Here is a 6,827-nt window from a genome sequence, read left to right on the forward strand (position 1 = left end):
TGTGATTACGCATGCACAAGTTCAAGCAAATGTTGCAAACTAAGAGGAATCTCGTATCACGTTACTCGCAGAAATGATGGCTCCTTGATTTTATTGATGATTACAAAGGCATTTGAAACTGGCAGTGCCATCTATTGGTGATTGTTTCAACTATTTTTATTATGTCATTCGTATTTTTCCTTCAAGCTGCAGACAGCTTCAAATAGAGATTTATTTTTAACCACTCGGTATATTCCGATTCTAAGGTGAAGTTATGAGTGCAGAAGTAATATTTATGAGATGAAGTGGATTTTAGATGAAATGTTAACTGCTTGATTGATTTTTTTTCTATTGCCTATTTAGATAACATTCTATTTTGTAGTATAACATTTATGAATTGTTAATTACCATTTAAAAGTGTAAAAATATATTTAATTCAGATATGTAGAGGAATGTAAAACAAAAATATGGTGTGAGCAAATCAATACTATAAAACAAATAATATGTATCTCATTAACAAATAAAGATGAATTTTTAAAATTTTATTTCAGTAAAATAATGGTATTATTTTATTTTAATTGATTCCACTTTCAAAACAGATATGTAAAGTGGAATATATATTTAAAATCCGTAATTGCAATTTACATTAGTCCCAATCCATCATACCAGTTGAAGACTATGCGAATATCTAAAAAAGATATAAATTTCTTAAAAGTATAGGATAAATTTTAAAGTAATTCAAATCTATATGCAGGACATATATTTATGCAATAATTATTACTAACATAATAAAGGTATATTAGCACAACCTCTGGTCACAATTTGAAATTATGATGTACAGTCAAAATAAATAATTCCTCACAGCAAGTTAGAAGACGAAGATAGATTCCTCTTCATCCAAGTTACTATTTTCAAATTCCTTTTGTTCGTTAGACAAAAACCAAATGGGAACAGGCTTTCCCAAACGTTATGGCATAACTTCCAATTAATCCAGATCCCCATTTTAAAGTGTTGGCCTTGGATACGGCCAAGAATATATTGAACAACATTTACTAACACCATGCAAAGTAGTTATAAATTAAGATCTGGTGATAATTACAAAGCACAGACCTTTGACATGAATCTAACATTTTTACCGAATCCAAATTGAGAATATGTGTTTTGGGTGTATTTTTGCAGACCAATTCACAACAAAGTTTAACTATAATTATAGTCGCAAGACAATATAATAAACTTCATTCATTTGAATCATTGTATTTACATGCATCAAAGTACGGACAGACAAAAGATCAACTGCTTCTCGGATTTGATTGAAAAATTTTATGCGAAACTATTTCAGATGTCAAACCTGTGTACCAAATTTTAATTATATAGATCTTTGAGTTTTGTAATTATTGAATCCATTTGTACTCAAACAACCGGATAGACAGACTTCCTCCGAACAGAATTTGCTCAACATACAATAGAAATCTGCACATTTGTTGAAAAGATCGTGTATGAAGTTGCATTTGTCTACTTCAAAGCGTTTTTTTTAGTTATCTTTGTAACTGACATATTGGCAAAAATGTTTTTTAAAAGGTCCAAAAGGAAGAGTAATCAAAATTTTGAGTATGATTTTTTGTTTAATGATTAACATAATCTTCTCTATACTTATACGATGAAGTAAAAATGAAATATTACACATTGAAGCAATCATAGGTAATACTTATATTGCTATAAAACAACTTAATATTTATCACAAAATAAATAATATCAAAGTATAAATATAAAAATAATATACAAATCTAGTCTTGTTATAAAGTTTATATTATTAAAAAGCTTTGAATAAATACCAAAAGATTGTATAATTTGGCAAAATCTGGAAGTCATTTCTGCATTTTAAACATTTGAATAAATTAAATATCATTTGCAATGCTCTTCTTTCAATTAAATGCAAATGACAACTTTTCATTTATATTGGAGGAAAAAAATGGTTTGCTTTTCTTAATTAATATTGATGTTATCTTAATTGCATTTAAATATTTAAATTATTATTAAGATCCAATTTGAATGAAAATTGAAAATTCATATTAGAACCTATTTGCTTAAAGGAAACAAACTTTAATTAAAATGGCATTGAAGAATTTAATACTTAACTGTATTAAATAGATTATTAAAATCCATAAGAAGAATTACAATTATAATATATTATTACAGAATAGCATTATTAAATGCTTAATAAATAACATTTTGATGCCTGAATTTTTTTATTCCATATGTTATTATATACAATAATTATAATTACAGTAGATTAATCTTATGAAATTTGAGACTTGTGAAATAAATATTGTACACTTAAACATGAGTTAGGAAACATGGAGTTCCTAATCATCAGAATGTTTGTAGGATTAAAAAGTTAAATGCTACAAAATATTTATTAAGAAATAAAATTTCCATTTTTTAAAGAATTTGTTACTTTCTGCAAGTGACATTATATGAGCTGACGAATAAAATTTCTAGCTTATTACAAGGACAGATTTTTCACTATGCTTAAAAGTGGTGATGGTTAATAAAATATAATAGAATGGAATTTTTTTTAAACTTTTATTTCACAGTTTTTGCCACTGATGAATTTTTAAATATATTTTTATATTACAACAAGTAGAAAACAATATTGGCTTCAACAAATGCATGATCACAGCATTTCAAGACCATAAAAATCTGTCAATGTTTTGAATTTTGTGAATGCAGATTATTTTAGAAGTAGAGAAAACTTAATGCAATGGGAAATCAGTGCATAAGAATGAGCTGAAACTTGCATGACTCCATAAAATGTTTTTGCCAAAATTTAAGTATGTTGCAATTTTAAAAAATTATCAATTCTAATTTTGTTTTTATTTTACACATATTAAAAATTACTTTTTCATATTAAATATATTTGCAAAATGTGTAGAATACTTACATTTTCATAAAAGAAAGAGTTTAGACCAATATCTTTAAGTTTTTAAGATATGAATAAAAGGTTAAAATTTTGTTAACTCTTTATTTTGAAATGAAAAGACCTAAACTAATGAAACTTGGTTTCGGGGAATAACTTTTGATGTAGTTTAAAATTTGATGAGAAAAATAGACTGGAATGCCACTGGAAATTTTGAAGTTTGCTTTTATTTCAATATATAAACAACCCCTTACGAAATTGTTACTTCAAAAATCTTTAAAAGTACATTAAGTTATTTTTTTACGATTGTACAATGAACAATGCCAAAATAAAGCTGTGGTGGATCCTTTTTTTTTTTCCTCTGCGACTTTACATCCTAAAATAATTTATTCTTCATATCTTCAAAATAGGGCATTAATAAAACTAAACTGGTTTAAAGAAAATAATTGAAGGATTTAAGTAATAAATTAATCTTCATATGCTTTTTGACAAATTCTATAATGTCAAAAAAAAAAAAAAAAAAAAAAAAAAAACATAATAAGGGACGGGGGTAAAACTTTTTTTTCTCCAAAATATTCATAGTTTATTAAGATTCCATTTACAAAAGCTCTTAGCATTTTTTTAAGTGCAAATTTCGCTTCATTAAAAATTCATTTAATTCACACTTGTGAAAAATTAAGCAATCTTGTATATACAAATTTAATGTGAAGATATTCATAACTTCCCAACCATTTCCAAACCAAATATGTCAACAAGAAATAGTATTTTACAGACAATGCTTATCAAGGTATAAAAAATAAATTCCACATTAGCACAATATATATTTCAAAGTAATTGCTTTGCTGTTGCAGAATGAGATACTTAGGAATAGTAATTATATACCACACAGATGTAGAAAAAATATACAGAATCCCAAATCAAGCTGTATTTTTTCAAATATCTACCAAAAACATACCTTTGGAATGCAAAGAGATCTATTTCACATTTCTGTCACAAAGATGAATGCTATGAAAATTCTGAATGTAATATAACAACCATTTTTGACAGATTTTTTGTAGACAGATGTACTACAAAATAAATCCTACAATTCCTTGATGAAAAAAGGTATGTTGGGTTCATATTGTTATTTTAACATTTTTGTTTCAAGAAAGTTTTATAATTTCATAACATTCATACTTTATGTTATTCAAGTTCCTTTGAATAAATATTTTCAAATTTAAGATTATAATGCTTTTTAATAATAAAAATAGTATCATTACAATGTTAAGCTATGTGAAGTTTCCACTTTCTAAATATGCAAGATAAATTTATAAATAAAGTGCTTTCTCTTTCCAATATATATATAAAGATCTTATGAGACAAAAGCTATGTATATTATTTTGCAATAAAAACAGTTAACAAATTTTACAATTAACAAATTTTTGCTTAGTTAATAGAAAATAATTCAAAGCACGTATTACAGTTATGAATGAAAAATTATAATATACTATAAGCCAATGAATAGAAAGATATTTATAAAAAGAAGCAAAGTAATTCAATTATATGTTGAAATTTAGATTTAATTACATAAAATAAAAAGACACAAAAATTAGTTAAAGAGAAACTAATTTTAGAGCTATAATACTAGAAACAATACATAAAACGGTTACACAAAATTACTTTCGATTAATCAGACATATAGACATAGACAATATTATAAAAGCTTCTCAAATATTTTAATTTGAGATTTATGTATAAAAAAAAAAAAATCTTGCAGCATTTTCTTTTTTTGTAATCTAATTTTAGTAATTCTTATCTTACACTGAAAAATTAATATTCAATATTTTATAAATCATAAATAATGTACATATTATACTTCAAGCACCAAAATATTTTCATATTTTTCAAGAATAATGATTTAAACATTTTAAATCATAAAAATATCATCTGAAAAAATATATGCATTATAATATTTCATAAAAAACATAATATTCAAAAGATAATTTTTTAAAAAAAGGAATGCCAACTTTAACGTTTTTAAGAGTATTATAACTTGAATATGCTATATATGCACTTATTATTACCAAGTTGTGCATGCCAGTGACTAATTTCATTAAGATCTATATTAATTTTTAACTCTTTCTCAGACATGGTCTTTTCACTAACTGAAAGTCTAATGTGATATCCAATTATTATTTGAAAAATTATTTACAGACCAATTTGTATAGATATGGATAAAAATTTTGTATGGAAATAAAAAAAAGAAAAAAAAAAAAAAAAGTTTTTTTTGACAATAAAACAAATTTTTTTAGTGAAATAAAATTATTTGAATGATTTGAATAAATTTTTTCCCATCATTAATTTAAATTGATTTAGTTGTCAATATTGACAAATTTTATTAAAGTATTAAAGAAACTACAATCTTAAAAACTTCTGTTAAATAATAGTTCTGACATATCTCTCATAGAATATAACATGTATAATCAAATGAAATTCCTAGTTGAAGAAAGATACACAAAGCTGTATATTCTATGAATTGTTTCATCTGTTCATCATAAATTCTTCAGAAAAGTTTCGTCAAATATTATTATATTTCAATATTAGAAAATTTATATTCATTACAAATGATTTATACATGACAGAAAAAGTTTATTCTCACACTCAGTGTTTTAAAATTAAATTTTTAAAAACTTTTGGAAGAGTTAACCTTAATTTTACATTCTGAATACAAGTTTTTATTTTTCATCAAACCTCTACTGTAACCTCATATAATACATATAATTTCCTTTTAATAATTGTTTTTAATAAGTTAATACTAAATTATATACTCTTTCTCTCTCTGTCCAGAATCGCTACAATAACGAAAAATGTGTGTTTGTTGGGAATCCACAAGCCAGACTGTCTACCCTATAACTACTAAATGTGGCCTAAATACAGTTTGAAGTAACAGAATATTCACCACTGTGCGTTTTTCTTTAAAAGTTTTAGTCATTTAAAAATTAAGCGAGATTTTGACATTTTCCCTACAATAACCACTGAAATGATAAGCAAAAATAATTTTACACAAATTGAAAATTAAAAAGTGTTTTCTATAATATCAATTTAGTTGCAATACAATTTTTTTCTTCTAATTTTAGAAACTTTTTGATGTTTTTCATGTATTTTATGACAATAACTTTCATCTTGATAAAATTCAAATTGCTTTCATTTTTACAATAAATATTTTATCCTGGATGTTGCTTTTTTTTTTTTTTTTTTTTTTTTTTGCATTTTTAGTAGATTTTATTGAAAAAATAATTCTTTTTAACTATGGTAATTACAGATAAGAATTCATTTAATAATTAAGAAATTATAATTTTTTTTTTTTAAACATTTTGTACATTTCTACTCTTTTCTGTAATATAACTGGATGTATGAAAACATATTACTGGTTTTCAAGCTTGAAGTTTTGTTCTGTTATTTTAGTGCAAAAAATATTTTGGTGAATCATTAAATAGAAGTTGTCTTAAGGTATTATAAAAATAATGAAATTTTTACTATGAAAAAAAAATTGAGTGCTTTCAATAATTATAAAAGCATGGATCAATTCAATAAGCAAGTTATTGGGTAAAATGGTATTTAATCATTTGCATTAACCATTTTGCATTAAAGCTCAAATTTTAGATGAGATGACAATGTGATTTATTCAGGTGCAATAGGATAATGAACAAAATAAGGGCAAGATTTCTAAAATAGTAATAAACATTTATGTCTCAAAATTTAAACACATAATAAGGGGGAAAACAATTTTGAAACACTTTACCATTAAAACCAAGCAATGTATAAAAAATTTTACTGAAATTTTTTCTTACAGTAACCTTAGTGAACTAGTCAGTCACATTAAAAATTTCAACTATCAATGATGTATGAATTTAGAAAACAACTGAATCCTTTTTTTATATTGCATCTATAT

The sequence above is a fragment of the Argiope bruennichi genome, chromosome 7, assembly GCF_947563725.1.
Source record: "Argiope bruennichi chromosome 7, qqArgBrue1.1, whole genome shotgun sequence".
NCBI lineage: Eukaryota > Metazoa > Arthropoda > Arachnida > Araneae > Araneidae > Argiope > Argiope bruennichi.